This window comes from Rattus norvegicus, chromosome 6 (genome assembly GCF_036323735.1).
Source record: "Rattus norvegicus strain BN/NHsdMcwi chromosome 6, GRCr8, whole genome shotgun sequence".
In the NCBI taxonomy this organism is placed as follows: Eukaryota; Metazoa; Chordata; class Mammalia; order Rodentia; family Muridae; genus Rattus; species Rattus norvegicus.
The window spans coordinates 15,193,304-15,216,350 of NC_086024.1; the positions used below are offsets into that span (position 1 = coordinate 15,193,304).

General features: G+C 42.7%; 1 protein-coding gene across 7 annotated transcripts in view; it reads right to left on the reverse strand.

Moving 5' to 3' along the window:
- The window catches only part of Camkmt (calmodulin-lysine N-methyltransferase), a 381,129-nt gene that overhangs the window by 241,466 nt on the left and 116,616 nt on the right, over positions 1-23,047 (reverse strand). The window lies entirely within an intron of this gene.

Here is a 23,047-nt window from a genome sequence, read left to right on the forward strand (position 1 = left end):
CCCCAAATAGATTCAGAGTTACAACTTAGCATAGTCTCCAATGGAGCTAAAGTATTAATGGGAGCTGCTCTGGCAGCTGGAGAAAATATCAAGAAAATGAAGTAAGATTTGGTCACACAGACGAGAGGATGGAAAGTTTAGACAGACTCTGGGGGTTCTTTGCTCACTTCCACACCACATTACAGTCCTAGATTCCACCAGAATTTAAGGAGGTTCTTTTAGACGATGGTGGACCATTCATCTGTGTCCCTTTGGTCTCTGATGCAGGTACCACACAAGTTCCTTCTCATCCAATGAAAGGGTCTAACAAGAGTGTATCAATGCTTTCTGAAAAGAGCAGACAAAATGCTGCCCAAAAAAACTGGATCACAGAAAGAAGGACAACAGTATTATGTAAGTCTATGTAAAGATAAGAGTTGTGGTAAGCATACTTTAAAAGCCACTGGATAAATAATGGTCATCACATACATAGAATTGTATTAAGAAAATTGAAATTTAGAACTAAGTACAAATCTTAAGAGGAAAGGCACATAATTATGTGCAATTAGAGCTGTGGCAAACTAGTAGAACTCCTAGTTCAAATCCCCAGTGCCCATGGAAGTTCTGGCAGAGCTGGAAAGCCCATGTGTAAGCCCCGAGCTCAGGAGGCAGAGACAGGGTCCCAGAGCAACTTGCCTGGCTGTACTGGATACCTCAGCAAGCTCCAATCCAGGCGAGAGGTCGGCTCTCAATACATAAGTGAGAAGTAATACAAGAAAATATCTCATGTCAACATTTGCACATGCATGTGAACACACATGCACTAGCATACAAACCACAAACGCACACACACACACACACACACACACACACACACACACACAAATGAAGAACAATAGATGGTGACACAGTTAAATATGACTAAACCACTGACCAAAAATTAGCTAGATTTAAACGGGAAAAGAGAATCATCATCACAGAAAAAAGAGTATTGTCATGTAAGCATAATATGAAGATAAGATTTGTAAAATGTATATTTAAAAAATCCACAAAGTAAAGAACAGTTGTTGAAATGTATCATGAGAAATAGAAAGTTAGCATAAAGTACAGGTCTTTACAAAAAAGATTATACAATTTTTAAAACAAAATTAAGAAAAACGCTAAGCAATATCTTCTCTACATCTTCAATTTTTAATGAATCTGAGAAAATGGGGACTTGCACTTTTATTTCAAAATGGTCATGTGACAGGGTTGGGGATTTGGCTCAGTGGTAGAGCGCTTGCCTAGGAAGCGCAAGGTCCTGGGTTCGGTCCCCAGCCCCGGAAAAAAAAAAAAAAAGACAAAATGGTCATGTGACAAAGCAAACTTACAGCTTTATGCTTACAGAACTTAGCATATACTAGTTGGTTCAATTTTATTATCTAAATAATATGTAGCTTTTCTTTCTCAGTCCTGGAAACTGGACTATATAGGTGCTAAATGAGTGTTCTGCCATTAATATGATACAACCTTCTAAACAATGATTATCTATTACAATAGTCTGGGAAGAAGGAGTCTCATATATTGGACTGTTGAAACAAAACATCTGAAATATTTGTAAGTATGAAACTTCAAAAGAACATCAAAATTCTCTTCAAGGGTATGATAACTCTGCCCTCGGTGTATTTTAAATAAGATCCAAGGTCAACAGAGCTGTTTAAAAAGGAGACAAACTTAAAGGGTACCCCACACTTGACTTCAAACTTGAAATGTAGCCTGAGACAGAAGAACTTCAGTAGACACTGCAGACCCCACTCACTAAAAAAGGAAGAAGCTGGTAGGTGGGGCACAGCTTTAATCCCAGCACTTGGGAGGCAGAGGCAGGGGGTCTCTCTGAGTTCAAGGCCAGCCTGGTCTACAGAGGGAGCTCCTGGGTTACAGAGGGACCTGTCTCAAAACAAAACAAAACAAAGTGAAATGACGAGGAAAGAGAAGGAAGAAGGAACAGAACTGAGGCGCCATCATGGAAACTAGCAGGCCGCTGAGCAGACTGGGACAAGAGCGTCCTGGAGCTTAGCCCCATGGCTTCTGCTTTAGTGAACAGTGTTGCAGCTATGGTCCCTGTTCCGGTACTTAATATTTTCATTAAGGGATTCTTATCAGTATTTACTTTTTCAAGCTATTTAAAACAGAAAGTGAAATTCCACAAGTCTAGTACTGATAACAAATATGTCCGTGAATCCATCTCATGCATTGTTCCAATGCACAGAACAAAGCTTCTTACACTCACCTCGACCCAAGGTGTAAAGCCAATGTCATGAATGGAAGGCAGAAAGGCTAATCCTGGGGAGGAACATTAACCACCCTGAGGTCACAGGACAGACTACCCAAGGATGCAGTCACCTTGCCTCTCCCACAGCACAGACAGAGTGTCACATTTCAGGGCCTTGTATGCACTTGAAGACATGGGTAACATTGGACGAATTTCATCGTGTTCTGTCCTGTCAGAGAACAGGGACCAAAGACCAAAAGTTCCCATTTTGTTGCAAGGACAGGGGACAATGTGTGCTCACTGTGACCCCACGGTAAGTATTCCACTGTTACAATAACATTATAAAGGTGCACTCCCATTTCCTCAGTTCTGGATTCTTCACGCGCCCTTCAGACCACAGAACAGTTATGACGTACGAATACACTAGGACTTGAGCTTGGCTACATTAAAGCTTCAATTAATTTTAAATGATCAAACAACTGCACAGTCAAGAGCCAAGAAACCATCGGTCTTACATGATCCTACAAAGTAGTAGGCAGAAAGAGGTCACTCTCTGAGGTCAGCCCATGCACTGGGAAAAACAGTTAAGAAAAGAATTTCACATAAATGGCTACAGACAGCTCAGAAGACAGTCCTTGTTAGCATAATTACTCAAATAGTACTTGCAAACGTGTAATATCGGCCTATTCCAGGGGATAAAAGACCAACAGACATATTGTATTTTCTTAGAGACATCAAAGAATTCAATTTAAAAAAGAGAGAAAGAGATTGAGCGTAGGCCATTAATCTTAGCACCGCAACTGATCTTAAGGTGTGAGGTCTCTTAAAATGAAGGAGATTTTGCAAACGCCATGTGGTTACCTGCATGTTTGCTACACAAGCAACACTGCCTTCACTACGCCAGCACAAACAAAAGGTATGTGATTATAGATTTGAAAGAAATTTCCTACACATTCCCCACCACCACACTGAATTCAAGACTCAAAAACATTCAGGATAATTTGGTTCTTTCCAACTATCAAAAGAGACCAATCTCATATGGGAATATTGGCCAATAATTAAGGAGATATCAGTTGCCTTAGCAACAGATTCCTTCCCAAATAAGCACTGTTTTCATTCAGCTGCCTTTAGCCAAAAGGGGAATTAAATCACTGAAATCAACAATTCCTTTGTTTAGCAAACAGAGCAGCTTTCCAGGTCTCAAGAAAACAGACCCCTCGCAGTTGGTCCAGCACTACACAAGGTAGCAGTTTGGTTGAATAAGCCAACCTCTTGAATTACAGGATTTCATCATCAAAACCACTGCTAACAGGATGGCTAGCTTTTGCCAAAGAAATCTAACAAAAGACAGAGCATCTCCTAAGTGCTGCTAATGGTTCTCTTTAGCTATGTAGGTCTTCACCCTACACAGAGCCTATACGGATGCCTGTGTGGATGTGATTGTTCTAGAAGTCTGACTTAGCGAAGGACTAACTAGCCTATCCAGTTAACCAATGGTTAGCTTCTTTTCCTCATGTTTTAGTGTATGAGACTAAGCTTACATGACACAATCTTAAGAATATCCTCCGTGGGTGACCACCAAAGCTGAGAAATAAGTAGTCACTTCTAACCGTTAGCACAAGCTGGTCCTCTCTGCACGCTGAGGTCCTGTCACTGTGTTGGAGCTGTCTACAAGGACCAAACTCTGCTCCTTCCCCATGAGAAATAGCAGCTCATAACAGAAGATCCCTGTGGGCTCTCTCAATGGACACATACCTGAATTTCAACAGGCTTCTCAGAATCAAATTTTTCTTTAAAAAGTCAAGCATAAAACTCTTTCCACAAGACACTGACTAACCATATTCCATGACCACTGCCGTCTTTACTTCATCACAGTAAAGACTGGCCTAGATTTTAAGTTCACCAGAGCTTCCACTCTGCCATCCTATGCCTTTCCCACCCAGCACCACACTTCACAGCTAGCCTGGGCTCTAGAGTCCCGTCCAGCATGAAGTCTGTCCATCCATTCACTGCAGACAAGCATCTGATGGTTGGTCTACACTCTCAGACCCAAGCCTGATGCCCACAGCCTACTTCCCCATCCTTTAGAGCAGTTTCTAGTCTTTCACACCCACCCTCCCTGCATTCTTCGTTTTCTTTTCTTATATAGGAATAATACATGGTTCTCAAAATAGATGCAATACTTCCAAATAAAATGGAGGTGTACAAAATAAATAAGATCAGGATATGCCATATAGTCAGAGACCCATTCCTCAAAAGCACTACTGATAAACTGATGTACAAGTTCCATAGGTATATCTTCTTTGTATCCATTAGGACTTTTTTTTTCCTGAATAGGATTTTTTAAAAAGTCCATCTGCCTGTCTATCTTTGTCATGCTTAGATGAAGAAAAATGTATTTTTAAAAAGTAAAAATGGCTGAGGTATGATGGTAGACTTGTAACCTCAGCATGCGGGGAAGCAGAGGCAACAGCTCTCTCAGAAGGAACAGAAGATCATGAACGTCATCCTCTGCCACATCGTTAGTTTAAGGCCAGCGTAGGCAGGAGAGACCCTGTCTCAAAACAAAACAACCTCAAATAAATAAACATATGGATGAAGAGTAAAACTTACAGAACCAGTTCATCCCACTGGCCCTAGTTTGCTTTTTGTTGCTGTGATAAAAACACTTATCAAGACCAACTTAGGGGAAGAAAGGGCTTATTTGGCTTTCAGGGTATAGGCTATCATCAAAGGCAGTCAAGGCAACTTCAGAATACCATGGAGGGGTGCTGCTAACTAGCTTGCTCTCCATGGAATGCTCACCTTCCTTCCCTACACAGCCCAGAATGACCTGCCCAGGGATAGCGCCAACCACAGTAGGCTTGACCATCCCATCTTGATCACTCAAGAAAATAACATCGCAAATGTGTTCACAAGCCAATCTAATGGAGGCCAGGCTATTCCTCAAGTGAGTTTCGCTCTTCCCAGGTGTCCCTAGCTTGTGTCAAGTTGACGAAAACTAGCCCCACCCACATACTGAGCTATCTACATCTACTTGTGTGGCTTAGTCTAAGTACTGTGTTCCACGTTTGCTAACTCTTACATCATTTCCCTTTTCGTTTATGAGAAACCAGCACTGTCAAGTGCTGTTGCTTACTTTGCTGACCCAGAAACCAAAGTGTTTTCCATGAAACCTTCCCAGTCCCCTTTGGGGTGGAGAAATCAGTTAACGAAATTTAAAACTGTCCTAGTAAGACATGTATAAAGTCAACATTACAATTTCTGTTCGGCTCCTTAAAGCTATATTTGGCTTTAATTTATATTTGGTCTCGTTTTTTAGCAGAGCAATTGATGATAAGAAATGCAAGTACTAAGTGAGGATATGCCCCCTTTCCTATACCAGGAAGAGGTAAAGTCTCGGACTGCAGATAGTGTCAGCCAAAGGCTAACACTTCCAAGTCCACTGTTGAACTAACAACGTAACAATTGCTGCTAACGACTAACAGCACCAGGCCTGTCCTGGATTGAAGCAGACAGCAGAGCAAAGCCCTTATTTACCCTTAGCACGGGTTACTATAATTTATGCAAATGTCATTTCCAAGCCCCAAACCGCAACTCTATTCAAATGTATCTATGAAGAAGAGAATTCAAAGTCATATTGCCTTAAGGATATAGAAGACTCCCAGTTATTAGCTCTTCCCAGAAGGCCTGGTTATGTCACGCACAGAACTGAGACGGGTGGCTGTCACCTCCGCAACAGCTAATCTTTACTGAGAGCCTGCAGGGCCTGTGGCAGAAGTCAGGAAGGAGGATGGTGCTAGCAGCTGCTTTGGTTCAAACGGGAAGACTGCTCTTGCTCTATAAAATACACGTGAAACCCAGCCAACATTTCGCACTGAGCCATACCTGCTCACACAGAAACCAGGGAGGGCAGCCGTTCTTCTCTGAGCTGGTGGGGAGTGTTTACCTTTCACCTCACCCACCAGACTACAGCTGTTCTTCTCTGCAAGCATCGACAATACCGCATGATGGTATCTGAAAACTATGGCTGTTGAACATGCTGTATTGTTACAGGACAGTAAGGGATCAATTCACTTTAAAAGCCTCGATTTAGTCTACAGGAAAAGTGTAATAATGCTGGTTAAATTAATAGTTAAATCTTTAGCTCAGTCGATACAAGGGACAGCATAAAATTGTACCGAGGACTCTTGCAACAGAAGGCTGAAAAACCTCAAATGTTTTAGCATTAAAAACAATTAGAGCTTAGCGATGGTCCCCGTGTGATCACAGCCGTCCTCTGAACGCAGGAGCAGAAAAGTTGGTTGAATTTAAAGCGCAGAGGGATTTTCAGTTCTTGGCTTTGAGGGACTAGCCGTGAGACTTCTCAGGAGAAGAGATCTGCCTAAGACAGGCAATGACCAATGCAGAAGCCACCTTCACTGGTGATGAAATGAAGCCGGACCCACTCGGTGGCAGTCGAGGACAGAGAGTACAACGTCCATAGGGGCAATCCAGTGGTGGCTTTCTTGTGGCATCACAATTAGTGGGAGACAATAACGCACACACTCCTGCTTGAAGAACGCTGTCACAGCTGAAAGGAAGGAAACTGGCCGGACATTTTAGCTTAGCTCCAAATCTCTCTTGCTTGTGTAACCGGCCGGTAATTAAGAGAGAGTGGGAGCTGTTTCTGACTGGATTCTGCCCACACTGGTTAAGGACAATTCTGAAATTAACACCGAGCTTTAAAAATGTAAAGCAAACTCAAGTTATATGAATGAAGTGGTAATATATTAATATGTTTTGTGACTTTTCACATATTTTTAGACCATGTTCATTTTAAAACTTCACACACACACACACACACACACACACACACACATATATATATATATATATATATATATATATATATATATATATATATATATATACTTTCCTAATCAGTCTTCCAAAATAACAAACATCAATTTGTTTGTGTGTGTGCATTTGTGTGTGTGCATTTGTGTGTGTGCATTTGTGTGTGTGGAGGGGGCGGGTTCATATGCATGTGCATGTGAGGTTATGGCATGTGTATTAAAGTCAGAGAAAGTCCCAAAGGAATCGGACCTCTTCTTCCACGTGTATTTCTGGGACTGCTACGCGTGGCGACAGTGGCTTTACCCAGTGATTTATCTCCCCAGATGCACCTCAACTCTTACTGAAGAATACAGACCTCTGAAGATAGTTTTCAAGGCTAGCGTGTACCGTCCTTTTGATTTTACATGGCTGCGCACATAATCAGGATCTATCCACCAAGACTCTACACCTGGCACTCCTTCATCGGGTCATCTCTTGGGCGCCAACTCCAGTATGGCACAGATAAGAAAACCTAGTAAGAGGACAGCCCCTGCATTCAAGGACCCAAGGCCTAGTGGCAAAGGGCTAAACACAATGGCAGTTGAAGTTCTGATTACAAGAGCCTCAGAGCTGAAAGTAACCCAGCAAGGGTGGGAGGTGAGGTAGCGTTTACGGGAAATTTTTCAATTTTCCAATACTCTAATTATAAACTTGACTTAAATCTTTCTTTCACAATGGAGCCTCTTCCTCTTTAAGAAATCAGTGCCATGGTTCTCAACCTGTAGGGTTGAATCCCTTTGGGGGTTGAATGATCTTTATTTAGGGGTCAAATATTAGATATTGTGTATATCAGATATTTACATTATGATTCGCAACAGTGGCAAAATTACAGTTATGAAGTGGCAATAAAATAACTTTATGGTTGGGGATCTTCACAACATGAGGAGCTGTATTAAAGAGTCACAGCACTGGGAAGGTTGAGAACCACTGAATTAGTGCTGTTTTAAGTAACCCAAATCTCTCTTCTTTCAAAGAACATAGTCCCTTGTACAAGTTAAAATGCTACAGGACAAAGACTTTTCAAAACACTTCTCTTGTTCAAGAAGTGACTCTTCCTAAGCTTTCGGGGGTACACTGTTTCCTTAGACCACAAAGACCCCCTACCCCCAAAAGAGTTCTCTGCAATTCCCCTGTGTTATCCTGTGACTCAGTCACCTAACACAGGAGGCAGGCAGGCAGACAGTGTAGACCGTGAACTGGGAAACTAGCTACTCAGATGACAGAAAATCCCCACTTCACCAGGTAAGAGTTCCCTCTACAGTTTCTAGGGGAAAAAAAGCTTTAACCATTCCTCAACAAAACTTTAAAAGTACAGGGGAAAGAAATTCCATAAAAATATAGTAGTATAGCTGTCATTTGTCAGGGGAATATGAACCAATCTTTTATTGATATTTGTGAAATTGTAAATATAGTACAATGAAAAAAACACGAAGCATCCATCATAACCTACTTCTAATAGCCTGAGTTAGCAATGCCATATGCATCCCTCCTAGCAACCTGAGCTGAGACACACCACCCTGGAGAGGTTCCAATGTCACATCCAAACTGAAACTTTGTGCTTATAGAAAAGCTGGGCCTCAGAGAGTAAACAGCTCGTCCAAGGTCACATAGTTAACTAGAGACAAGAGGTACAGTACCTATATCAAAGGACAAAAGCATAACACATTCTAAAGCTCTGAAATTCTCTAACGTTTATTAATTCAAAACAACTCATCAATATGAATCATATCTTAATGCTGAAAAGCTTCCATTTTTCTGTCCCAGTCTTTAACATCCTCAACCATTCACACTCTACATGATCCCTATCCTTTAGTAATACATAATTTAAAAGTTTGAACGAGGGGATGGGGGTAGGCAGGATTTGCTGGAAAAATGGCTCAACAATTAAGAGTACTGACTTCTCTCTAGAGGACTGGGGTTCGAGGCCCAGCACCCACGGAACAACTTCTTCTGTTCTCTTGGGCACTTCATAAACATGGGTCACATAAGTACAGACAAAACATTCAAACACATAAAAATGAAAATTTTAGAATAAAAATACTGAACCTTAGGCACATAAAATGGTTTGGCAGGGAAAGGGACTTGCCATAAAAGCTTGGAACACTGAGTTTGAGTCCTAGAACCCACATAAGGGTGAAAGAAGAGAAATAATACCACAAAGGGGTCTTCTGCCTTCTGACCCCCACATGTAAATGCATACGTACTAATGTGTGTGTGTATGCGCGCGCGCGCACACACACACACACACACGCACACACACACACACACACACACATACACACACTAATAATATATTTTTAATTTGGACCAAATCCTAGAGACTGGTAATGTTTAAATTTTTATATAAAAGAGAAAAGAAAAATGTGAAGTGTTCTCTCTCTCTCTCTCTCTCTCTCTCTCTCTCTCTCTCTCTCTCTGACAGCTATGCAAAAAAAAGATATATTAAAATACTCCTTGTGGAATTTCAGGCAGACACAATTCAAAGGACATTACTAAATACGACCACCAGGACTTGGCACTTTCATGACCTAAGCTTGTGGTGCATTGTACCTCCTCCTCATGCCTCCTGACATCCAGGAGCAAACCCTAAGGGAGTTGTTTTGAGTGAGGGTTTCTGTATGTCTCTTTGAATAGGAATACAAAGTGACAGAAAAATAACTCAAAATTGCTATAAAATGAATGGTATTTCCAAATGCGCAAGCAAACAACATGCACTTTAATGTAACACATTTCTTCTTATTTGGCAGTAAGTTAAAACATATGTTGTTTGAAGTTTATATAAAATGGATGAAAAGGTGTTATTTGTGTTAAAAATGAAACCAAATTACTAAGTGGTTTAAAATCCATGGCTTTTATTATCCAAATGTAGCCAGTTAAAAGTAATGTCACTTGAAGAGTATAAATGAATCAGGGTTAACAGTTACTGGTTTGCTTGGTTTTTGCTGTTGTTGGCTTTTTGTTTTGTTTTGTTTTGTTTTTATGAAGGCAATAAACAAAGTAAAAACCTTCAAAAATATGCACTTAGTCATTACAACTTCACAATTTTCTTTAATACAAGTCCAAAAAACAAACAGCAAAGAAATTTAGTTGCCTCTTAACATCAAGTACAATTTTTTCTCTCCCTGAAGCCTTTTTCTTCTGTGAATTAGCAAAGAAAGAGTTGTCAAAAGCTTAGTCACTCTTCAAAAGCCTGAAGTCAATGGGAGCAGGTAAATCAAGTGGTCAAAAGATGTCCTCATCAACTCCCCCTGAGTGAGTGGGGAGGGGGTCGCTTCGAGGAGAACAACAGAAGGCAGCCACAGCTATCAAGGCACTCACTCCCCTTCCATCCATTGGCACATTTCGAAACAAAGAGAACGTGACTTCTGCCTGTCAACTTGTTTAGACTCCTAGAGAGAGTTTTCAAATGGTTTGGAAGAGTAGAAGTTGAGAACTAAAACTTCACAACAAAAGTTTGGAACAGTATGTCTAAGGTATTTGCTCCACAGTTCTGAAGAGCCTGGCTTAGAGGGCTTTCTACTAAGAGAATTGTGAATTATTTAGGACTCAAGCAAAATCTCCCTTTTTCTGTTGACCATTGCTTACAAGGGCAAAACTACAAAGTTGTCCTCTGATCTTTTCGTGGCCGTGCATACACATCATGCACATATATAGAATACTTTTTTAAAGACTGGACTGAATCCTAGAGAATCAATCGATATGTCTTAGCTTTTATATAAAAAGATAAAAGAAAAGAAAAAAAGTGTAAAGGCAGAGTTACAACATTCTTTTAATATTTTGAATGTTTCGTTTGTTCATTGTAGCCCAGGCTGCCTCAGACTAACCATCCCTGCAAGATCAATCACTTAACCCAAAAAAATAAAATCAACGAATTGTGAGAATAAATCCTGACAGGAATTACCAATGCCCTGAAGCAAAACTTTTATCTTGATGTATGTACTCTTTAGGGGCCTGTCCCTACTGTGCCCAGTACTGAGTATTTAATATCTTTCATGGACTGCATCCTTATTACTGGTGCAGAAAATAGACAGACCCATGTCATCAGAGACAGAGGTCCAGTAGAGATTCCGCAGGGGACGTCACCAGAGTAATGCTCAAGGTGCCGGCCAAATGTACTCTAAGATGCATGACACCTTAGTTACACCATTATCATAACTGTTAAAAGAATTCTAGAAAATACTCATTACCTAGAAGGGAGAACCATTCTTTAAAAATCAACTTGGAATTCTTTAGAAGAGCTATAGTTTAATAGTGTCCATAAATAATTGTTAGCCATCAAAAAAATGGGAAAGCCAATATAATTTATGTTTATAGAAGTTGATAATTTTAAGAGCAGATAAATTACTAATTTCATTTTCATATATGATTTGCCTCTGTTAACTTTGTATTTCTCTCTCACATCTGTGCCTGCACTGAAACAAAACTTAACTGCTCCATAAGCAACACAACTTCATCCTCAAACATTTGCTCTAAACTGATGTTCATCCTCTCTCTCCCTCTGCCCTTCAAACTTAAATGAACAATAAATCATATTTAAGATCTAGATGGGGCAGCCACCGAATCCAAAGTAATACAGTACATTTTAAAAACTTAAGTCAGCTAGAATCTGGATTTAAGGTAGATCAATAATGTTACTAGAAGTCTAAGCACTTAATTTAAAAGACAGACAGGAGGGAGGGAGAGAGAGGGGCAGGGAGAGGGGGGAGGAAGAGAGGGAGAGAGGGGAGGGAGAGAGGGAGAGGGAGAGAGAATTTCTAAATCTCATGCTGTAAAGCTCAAGCTTTCGTTAAACTTTAGTGATGATCTCCAGAAATGGTTTCTTCTCAAGGTTCTCTAAGGCAATTAGCTACTAATCAGATAGTAAGATAAGGAGGTGTAGCCAGGCGTGCACGGTAGGTGAGGTAGTCAGGGTGGGGACTGGGGGGTTGGGGGGACACAAACTGGTCCGAACCTTACAGTCACGTGCAGGCACAGGAGAAACACTGACAAGGTTGCAGTCCTTGTCACCTATCACAGAGTGCTGGAAATTAATAAGTTTATAAACTGCAATTATGCTATTAATAGCTCAGTCAAATTGCTTTTTGGACTAAAAGAACTAATGTACTAGACTTTTTCTTCAGAGCTGAGTGCAGCAGGGCAGGAACATGATCCTGGTAGATGGAAAGAAGTGAGCCTGAAGATGGTGGGCTACCCTGGGCTACAGAGAGCCACTGAGTTCTCAAAACTACAAAATAACGAAAGCATTCAGAATATTTAAAAACCTTTATAACTCTGGGGAAGTTTGTACCTTTTTATTTAGAAAAATATACTAGAATAAGACAGAATTCCAAGGCTCAGGGCATGGTAGGAGGGGCCAGGGCAGAGTGTCTTACCACTGGCATTTAAAGGTTGCTGGCACCCGATGACTATTAAAGAAACCAATCAGTTCTCACCTGGAATGGTTTTGCTTGGTTGGTTTCAGATTTACCTGATTCTCTGACACACCTTATATGACCTAGACTGGCTCACCCTCCAGATCTCCACCAGCTACGGGCATGTTCCTGCACAATCTCCAAATAGAGAGACAGTCAAAGCCCTTCCCCCAATTGCTGGCATGCTCCTTATGTCCTTACGATGCTTAGGGTCACGTCACTGTTTTTTTTTTCTTTCTTTCATTCTGGTAGTCATTTATGCTTTCTAACTATTCGCTTCTAAATAATTCATAACCAAGACAAGGTTGGGGTGCGGCTCAAGCCCCGAGTTCAATCCCCAGCTTGGCACGAAGTTGATGTGGCGGCTCATGCCTGCAATCCCAGCGCATGAAACGAGTCAGAAGTTCAAAGTCATCCTCGGCTACATTGTAAGAAACTGTATCAAAAGGAGAAGGAGGGGGTGGTGAGGAGGAGGAGGGAGGGGGAGGAGGAGGGGGAGGAGGGGGAGGAGGGGGAGGAGGGGGAGGAGGGGGAGGAGGGGGAGGAGGGGGAGGAGGGGGAGGAGGGGGAGGAGGGGGAGGAGGGGGAGGAGGGGGAGGAGGAGGAGGAGGAGGGACACAACCACAGTAAAATTGAATTTGAATTTCACTGAAATGTAGGCTGCAGTTGGAAGAAATGAGGCTGAAATGCTGCTCAGCTTGTAAAACAATCTGAACACAAACTCATGTACTCAGAACTAGAAGTACTTCAACATGAAGATAAACATTCAGAGCTTTGGTTTCTAGAAAAACCAGTAAGCTATGAATGTTAAAAATAAAAGGGCAGTTTGGGAACAGTCTAAGCAAGAGGACCAGCTGGAGATTCTGCCTTTTCCCTCAGCTTTGTTGAGGTGAATCGGGAGCTCACATCTCTCTGCACTGAAAACAAACTGTATGCTACAACCGGACGTCACACGAGGTATTGAGAGCTACCAGGAACGAAACACTGCCAAGTTCTTGTGGGTATGCAATGAGGCACAATCCCACCGTGTACCCTTGAAAGGCTTTTGAAACCTCGTTTCTAGTTGGGTTTTTCTTGTTCTTTTCCCAGTAATCCAGTCTGTCTAATATTTTACCTTTTTATCCCATTCTGTTACTCAGTTTTCAAAGCATAGAAGCCACAATTGCAGCTTCTCATTCTGACTACTTTTTCAAGTTTTCTTTCCCTGTCAGCGTTAATCAGAGTATTATAACCCACTATCGCATCTCATGAATTCATTTTGGAGGTCTGCCATGGTGTCATAAAGTGAAAAGCATTCCATGGATTAATAAATCTGAAAACATTAAGACTACAGGAAGAATACTAACCTTCCCCAGGCTGGGAAGACAACTTCAGTCAGGAACGGGCTTGCACCGTGAGCACCAGAGTTCAATCCCAGACCCACGTCAGGAAAACGTGACAAGGTGGTGGTCACTGTGGAGCACCAAAATCAGAGTGGTCGGCTCCTAAGGAATGACACCCAAGGTTGCCTGCCTTCCAGCCTCCACAGGGCATGTATATCTGCACATATGCCACTTTACAAAATTAAATAGTACTGGGGGTGGGGGGAGGGGGTGGGGGGAGGCATGCCTATTGACACCAGTTTAAATTTGAAAAAATAAACCATATTATGTGAGTTTTTAACTATTTGAAATTTACTTAATAGAACTCATAATTTCCCAATTTATATGTTGAGTTAGAAAATTGAGTCTAGATTTCATAAAAACACAACATTACACATAAGTTATTAGTAATATAGTAATAGACTCGAATATTACCAAATAACATATTGGCAATTTGCATGCAGTATATCCCTAAAGACTCAGAGCCTGGGAGACCTACTACCAATATGAGAACTATGTTTTGTGTTGTTCTTCCTTGGGTGTAAAAGATTTCTCATACCATTACACATGAAAATGCTCAACCTTAGGAGTCCCTTACATGAGAAAGAAAACTCTGCAAACCTTGGGCCTTGGAGCGGAAGCTAAAGCCAGGAGAGCATGCTACAAGGAAACACAGACCAGCACTGGCCTCTGGCCTCTGGGCAGACATGAAAATACTTCTGTGGAAGAGAACCCCTTCCCTGAGGAAGATGTGGCATCTGAGCCTTTAGGAAAGGTGACCGCTGAGGCCAGAGGAGCGCTGCTGTCCTGGGAACAGCGAGGTTCCCAGGTTAAGGGCCCCTATGGTTTCTGTCTACCCACTGGAAAGCACGTTGGTGAGACTTGAGGACTTGAATCATTTCGCATGTTTCGTTCTGAGACCCAGGATTGTATCCGTGATTTGCCTTCATACAGTGGCCAAGTGAGAAAGAGTCACCTTTGTCTCCACTCTGGCTGTTGGGCACTGCCACCAAATTGAACAGTTTAGATCTGTGGTAGGATAGAGACATCAGCTCATCCCAGTCCAGTGTCAAACCTTCGCTTTGAGGAAACAGTTAATTTGACAGAAGGTACACCAATGGAAAAGCATGGCATTCAAGCCCGCCTTCTCTGTTATGACTATCACTACTGTCCAGTTTCAACATTGTAAAATAAATATCAAAACCCCAAAGTATTCATAAACTATTATCTATAATGACTTTGCTCCAAAGTTCTTTCTTAGTTGTAAATGGCTCAAGAGCAGTTTCAAATTACCACCAAGCCTCACGTTATCAGAAGAGGGAACTGACTCCATGGTTCTATCTGGCAGCCTCAAGATAAATGCACCCTTACTTTGAAAAAAGTGAATTATTCCACACCCAGGGAGGTCAGGCCTTAAACGTTTCCAGTGTAAACCTCAGTGCAGCAGTAGATAGAAGGTTCTATGTACCCTCACCCTTATCCCCAGGACAGACAAGAATTCGCTCTTTTGAAATGAGTGACTGAACACAAGTATCGTGTGTTCTGACTTAGAAACATTTCTCTATATCCTGACTTCATTCAGTACTAGACATTAGACTAGACACCGGAGTTTGAACTACAAGTAGGACAATGCCACTCTGTATTACAAGAGCTTATGGTGACTTAGAGAACGCATCAAGGACACTCAGGAAAAGCTCTGAGAGCTCAGGAAAGGCTTTCTGGAAGAAGTCGAATTAGTCACCATTGAAACTAACCCAGAGCCCAGAAGCTCGAAGCTCCCTGACCAACCCCTACCCTGTAACCACAATCAAGGCCATGCGTACATGGACAGGAGCCACAGTCTGGAGAGCGTGCAGCACGGAGGTGTCCTACCAACACCGCCAGGAGCTGTGATGGGTCTGTACCTGAGTTACAAATATTTATCTCATCCACAAAACACCCTCTCCAAATCAGAAGAGGCCCCCTACGACCCCTTGCCACATTCTGACCTGGTTTCCATGTCCTTTACTTGAAAGGCTCAGGAGCTGGGGGTATTCCTTCCCATAACCTTTCTTTATGAAAATCTTTTCTATATTTCCTTCTTTATTTATTATATCACATGTATGGGTGCCTTGCCTACATTTTGCATGTGCACCACATGTGTGCAGGGCCTCCATGGGCTATAAGCGGGCATCAGCCACCCTTGGAATTGGCCCTGTAGACAGGTGTGAGCTCTGTGGGTGCTGGGACCTAACATGAACCTCTGCAAGAGCGGTCAGTGATTTAACCTCTGAGCCATCCCTCCACCCACACTCTGCTGTTGCTGTTGCTATGGTTGTGGGGTGTGTGTGTGTATGTGTGTGTGTGTGTGTGTGTGTCCACACTTGGCACAATATATGGAGGTCAGAGGGTAATTTGGGGGATAATTCTCTCCATTTATCATGTGATTTGGTGTCAAACTTGGGAGCCATGCCTGCTGCAGCTACCCATCAGGCTGGCATAGTTCTTTTCTTTCCTCTTCCTCCCCTTTCTCCTCTTCCTCCTCCCCACCCTCCTCCTCTTTCTCTTCCTCTTCTCCTCTTTCTCCTCCCCTCCTCCTCTTCCTCCCCTTTCTCCCCCTCCTCCCCCAATCCTCCTCCCCTTTCTACCCCTCCTCCCCCTCCCCCTCCTCCCCCTCCTCCTTCTCCCCCTCTCCTCCCCTTCTTCTCCTTCCTCTTCCTCTCCCTCCTCTCCCTCCCCCCTCCCCTCCCCCTCCCCCTCTTCCTCCTCCTGTCTTGTTTTTACTAACCACTTTTGCTGAAGTACAGCACACATGGAAAAGTGACGTAATAAACCACAGCTGGGTGTCCCATCGCACAGTAAGGCCTAACCAAGCCAGCGTAAGGAATGAAATGTGACTAGCATGTCTGAAGCCTCCCTAAGTGCTTTCTCTCAGCCCCAGATCTTACACCATGGGTTAGCTCTGCTAACCTTGGAACTTGATATGAATAAAATCATAAACAATGTATTATTTGGGGCCTGTTCTCTACTTTTCAACAGTACACTGTGAGATTTATCCAGGATGTATGATACAGACAGTTCCTCCCCCCCCCTCTCTCTCTCTCTCTGTATTATACAAATAAACCATAAACCCCAATGTGTCTATAGTGCTGCTGGTCATCTGAATTATTTCTACTGCCTAGATACTATATTATTATGAACGCTCTTGCATATGTCTCTGGCTACACACACACACACACACACACACACACACACACACACACTCACACATACACTTCTACAGGGCTCCTACATCTGATAATGACGTTTCTTTTTTTATTTTTAAAAAGTTATTTATATATTTATTTTGTTGGATTATTTTTTATTTATTTACATTTCAAAAGTTACCCCCTTTTTTGCTTTCCCATCCATAAACCCCCTATCCCATCCGCCCTCCCACTTCTCCTATGAGGGTGCCCCACCACCTATCTACCCACCCCTTCCCACCTCCCCGCCCTGACATTCCCCTACACTGGGGTGTCAAGCCTTGGCAGGACCAAGGGCTTCTCCTGCCATTGGTGCCCACAAGGCCATCCTCCGCTACATATGCAGTGAAGCCATGGGTCTGTCCATGTGTACTTTTTGGATGGTGGTTTAGTCCCTGGGAGCTCTGGTTGGTTGGTATTGTTGTTCTTATGGGGTTGCAAACTCCTTCAGCTCCTTCAGTCCTTTCTCTAATTCCTCCAACAGGGACCCCGTTCTCAGTTCAATGTTTGGCTGCAAGCATCTGCCTCTGTATTTATCATGCTCTGACAGAGTCTCTCAGGAAACAGCTAAATCAGGTTCCTGTCAGCATGCACTTCTTGGCATCCCCAATAGTGACTGGTTTGGGTGGCTATATGGGCTGGATCCCCAGGTGGGGCAGTCTCTGCTCCAAACTTTATCTCCGTATCTCCTCCTATGAATATTTTTGTTCCTCCTTTGAATAAGGACTGAAGCATCCACACTTCGGTCATCCTTCTTGGGCTTCATGTAGTCTGTGGATTGTATCTTGGGTAATTTGAGCTTTTGAGCTAATATCTACTTATCAGTGAGTGCATACCATGTGTGCTCTTTTGTGATTGGGTTACTTCACTCAGGATTATATTTTCTAGTTCCATCCATTTGCCTATGAATTTCATGAAGTCATTGTTTTTAATAGCTGAGTAGTACTCTGTTGTATAAATTTACCACATTTTTTGTATCCATTCCTCTGTTGAAGGACACCTGGGTTCTTTCCGGCTTCTGGCTATTATAAATAAGGCTGCTATGAACATAGTGGAGCATGTGTCCTTGTTACATGTTGGGGCATCTTTTGGGTATATGCCCAGGAGTGGTATAGCTGGGTCCTCAGGCAATTCAATGTCCAATTTTCTGAGGAACTGACAGACTGATTTCCAGAGAGGTTGTACCAGCTTGCAATCCCACCAACAATGGAGGAGTGTTCCTCTTTCTCCACATACTTGCCAGCATCTGTTGTTACCTGAGTTACTGATCCTAGCCATTCTGACTGGTGTGAGGTGGAATCTAAGGGCTGTTTTGATTTGCATTTCCCTGATGACTAAGGATGTTGAACATTGCTTTAGGTGCTTCTCAGACATTCGGCATTCCTCAGCTGTGAATTCTTTGTTTAGCTCTGTACCCCATCTTTAATAGGGTTATTTGGCTCTGTGGAGTCTAACTTCTTGAGTCCTTTATATATATTGGATATAAGCCCTCTATTGGATGTAGGATTGGTAAAGATCTTTTCCCAATCTGTTGGTTGCAGTTTTGTCCTAATGACAGTGTCTTTTGCCTTAGAGAAGCTTTGCGATTTTATGAGGTCCCATTTGTCGATTCTTGATCTTAGAGCATAAGCCATTGGTGATTTGTTCAGGAAATTTTCCCCTGTGCCCGTGCATATGTAGTGTTGGCAGATCCCTTTGATCACTTTCCTAAGCTGGTTTTACCACTTACAGAATGGTGCATCTGAGTTTTCATTGCTGGACCTTTTCAACATGTGGTTCTGTGGTCGTTTTGATGTCGGTTATCTGTTGGGAATGTGCTGGTGTCTCGTGGTGGGTTTAGTGTGCATTTCTCTGCCCCTTTTAGTTCACTGTGTTTACAGTCATTTGTATATCCTGCATCTTACTAAGGTGAGTGTGGCCCCACACACCTCCAATCGCAGTACTTAGGAGACTGAAGCAGGAGGATCATAACTTTAAGACCAGCTTGCGCTACACAGTGAGACCTTGTCTGAAAAAGAAAACAAACACGAAGGAGCAGGGTCTTTCCCTCCCAACTCCATGCTCTGCAGTGAGACCTGCATTACAGAATAAGTCTCCAAAAGTGCAAGTCTGGGGGCTTCACACTGCTTTCAAGAGTCTCAATGACTGTCCTAACCACTGTAGCTCTATGATAAACCTTAGTATTAGTATAGCTTAGTTATATCTGTGCATGTCTTAGCTCTATCTGTATATCTGGCATCGTATAGTAAGTCCTCTAAGTTTCTCTGTGATTATCTTGACTGCTTTTGCTCCTTAGCATTTTCATGTAATTATGTAATTATTAGGATCACTAATCAGCCCTCGGACATTTTAAAAACCCCTGGAGTGTTGTCCATCCTGAGACGTTGTCCATCCCAGTCCAGCTCTGCTTTGCTGACCCACCTCCTTCATCTCCTTTTGGCTGCCCTCAGATCATGGACCACGGTTCTCCACTTAGAATCAGTGGTCAGAGAAAACAAGGCATCTGGTATAAGATGCTTCTGAGTCTCATGGTGCTGCTGCAGGAGCAGCTTCTTGTTCTTAGGAACCTGCCTCACATCCCTAAAGATTCTGAAAGGGAACTTGTGTGACTGTGTGTGTGGCTAGGAATTAGATCCAAGGCCTCACATGTGGTAAGCATGCACTCTACCACTGAGCAATAAACCCTACCCCACAGAAAATACGCTTTTTAAAATAACGGGTACCTAGACTTCCGAAATATATGTTGTTGTAATTCAGAGTATCGTATACTCCTAAAATATTGAGGGATAGTAATAGATTCTGTTTATATCATCCTTTAAAATCAATAGGATAGCAGGTAAGATGGCCCAGCAGGTGTTGGGGGTGGGGGGAGGGGTTGCCACCAAGCCCGATCACTTGAGTTTGAACCTTGGTACCCACATGATGGAAGGACAGAAGAGATTCCTACATGTTATCCTCTGATAACTTACAACGTGTTACACATACACACTAAATCAATCAATCATCAATTTAACTAAAATCAATAGGAATCATGCCATAGCTAAAATTCCATAATACAAAGTTTTAAAGGGTTTGCTCCTTTTTTTATTAAGCGCAGTGTCTTCCTTTCTTTTGTTGCTACCAAATCAGAATAGAGAAATTTATAATGACATCAACTTGGCTCGTGGTTCCAGAGGCTGAAGAACCAGAATCAAGGGACCACATCTAGTGAGAGACTTTCTTGTGGTTTATGACACAAGAAGAACCACACGGGAGAGAGGGCCTTCAGTCCTTTCAGAATGGGCATTAACCCGTTTGTGAGGTCAGAGCTCTCAGACCTAAACCCCTTCCGTTCGGTCCCACCTCCTGGTGCTGTTGAGCTGAAAATTAAGTTCCTAACACATGAGTTTGGGGGACCACATTCAAACCATAGCACCCAGCTCAACAGAAGTATAACTTGCCTGGTGGCTTTTGCTGTAGGTCTGGCAAGTGCGATAATGATGTCATTTTCCTTAGACTTTCAGGCGTGTAGCAGCTCTTGTATAGATTCTTATGTTCAGGAGTCACCAACTTACAACCAAATTTTACAATTACAGTAATATAAATGAGAAGTCAAGAACTAGGTGTTCAGGTTGAACTATACCATCAGGAATCTATAGTTATAAACACTTTCTAAACATAAGAAAGCAATGATGTTGCATGTGTTAATAAAGACTATTAATTAGATATTGAGTTAAAGGCTCTAAACAGAAGTTGCTGAATCCCTATACCTTAAAAAAAAAAAAAAAGATGCTGGACATTCAGGATGGGTCAGCAGGTAAGAGCACTTGCCTTGCAGGCCAGGCTGCCTGAGTCCAAGCCCCCAACCCAGAGGGCAAGAAGAGAAGAAGCTCTTGGAAGGTATTCTTTAACCTCCACCTGTGTGCTGTGGCACAAGCCCACTCACACGCGCCTGTATGCACGCATGTGCACGCTAACACACACACACACACACACACACACACACACCATATGCAGCAGAATAATAACAAAATTTAAACATAATATAAGAGAAATAGTAATGTGTAAGGCTGAGGAGATGGCTCAGTCAGCCCCCTCCCGCCTCTGCTGTGCAATCATGAAGGCCTGAGTTCAGAGCCCCAGCACCCATGTAAAATCCAGGCATGGTGGCCCATGGCAACAACCACAGCACCGTGATCCTTAGAACTCAAGGTCAACCAGTGTAGACAATGGTTGAGCTCCAGATTCAGTGAGAGACCCTATCTCAAATAATAATAATAATAATAATAACAACAACAACAACAACACACAAACAAAAACAATAACAACAGAGATAAATAGAAGAAGACACGTGATATAGACCTCTGGCCTCCACATTCACATGCACAGAAGAACATACCCACTCTCACACAAATATGTACATACACACATGCATACACAGTGTACAACAGGAACACGTGAACACAAGTAATGCTCAGAAGTTACTGGCTGGATTCATAAGTAAGCAATCCACTTTGACGGCTAAAGGCACCTGCCCAGTGCCAACTACATGACACATGAAGACAGCAAACACGCGAGCCTGGAGTCTGAGACGAGAGCAGACATAGCAAGACTTGGAAAGAAGACACTGGGGAAGAAAGGGGGAAGAGCTATTGTTTCTCTGAAAGGCTGTCTGAGAGCCTAAGGAAAAGCACTTGAGTAGACCAGGAAATCGAGCTTTAAGTGCTAACCAAAAGCCCCACGAATTTCATGTGTGTTTTTTCTCTGCACAACGAGGGTTACGGATCCATTTACGGAAGCGAGCAGATGGGGCTGGTTGCTTCTCTGCATTCTCACGCTGCCCTGGCACAGGTCGTGCCCACATCACATGCTGCACACCTGGCCATCGGATACAAAGCCACAGCACTGGCAGCCATAGCTCCTTCTGACATAGCTGGCAACTTTGTGGGAAACACAGAATTGAAACAGACCTGGGATTCCATGGCTCAAAAGGCCACTTTGGTGGATCACGCAACCAGACCCGTATGGAGAGAAGCCGGTGTGGACCATGCAAAGGGAGAAAAGGATCCCACGTGGAGAGCACCCGACACATCCGTGATATGAATCAAACTCCCCAAACCTCGCTCCCCTCTCTAGAGAAATTTGCATGCTCCTCAGTGATACCCAGTGCAGATTCTAGAGTTCCGGTTTGTACAAAGAGGGTTCTCTTGGGAGGAGCTCTTTCCAGAGCTCAGAAATGAGTAGAAGGCCGGCCGTAGCGAAATACTGCAGAGGCATTGGTGTCTTACACTGTACCACTCGGAACATAAATGTGCCTGTAAAATAATACTTTAGCTAAATGTCTGCAAATATGCTTAATTAAATATGCACAACACTAAATACGCAGAATTAATGGTAACAAAACTATGTATCTGGGACCTGAGTGATCTGAAACCCAACTGTTGCTGAGCCCATGAAGGGGACTCTAAAGCAGAGGCAGAAACACTCGGGGACCATTTGGATTCCAGACTCAGCAGCCGAGCGAGTGACGTTCTGAGGCAACCATTGTTAGTGTACATCGGCTGTGTCTTTGCATCCCACACACTGAATATATTAGAGAAAACACCATCTGTGTTGATCATATACAGATTATCTTTGTCACTGTTCCCTAAATAATACAGTCTAACAGATACATCAGGCAGAACACATCCAAGGCAGTACCGTCACCGGCCACTTACACTAAGTACTGAATGCAATCTAGAATTAATTGGTGGATATGAAAGATATATATATATATACATATACATATATGTATATATATAAAATCAATCATGGACTTGAGCATCTGGGATTTGGTGTGGAGTTGGGGTGAGTAGGAATCAGAACTAATCCCACGCAAATCTGCAGGGACGCATGTATACTCAAAATAACACCCATGTTACTGTATGCTAAGGCGTGACAAGCTGTGTCATGCCCACAATACAC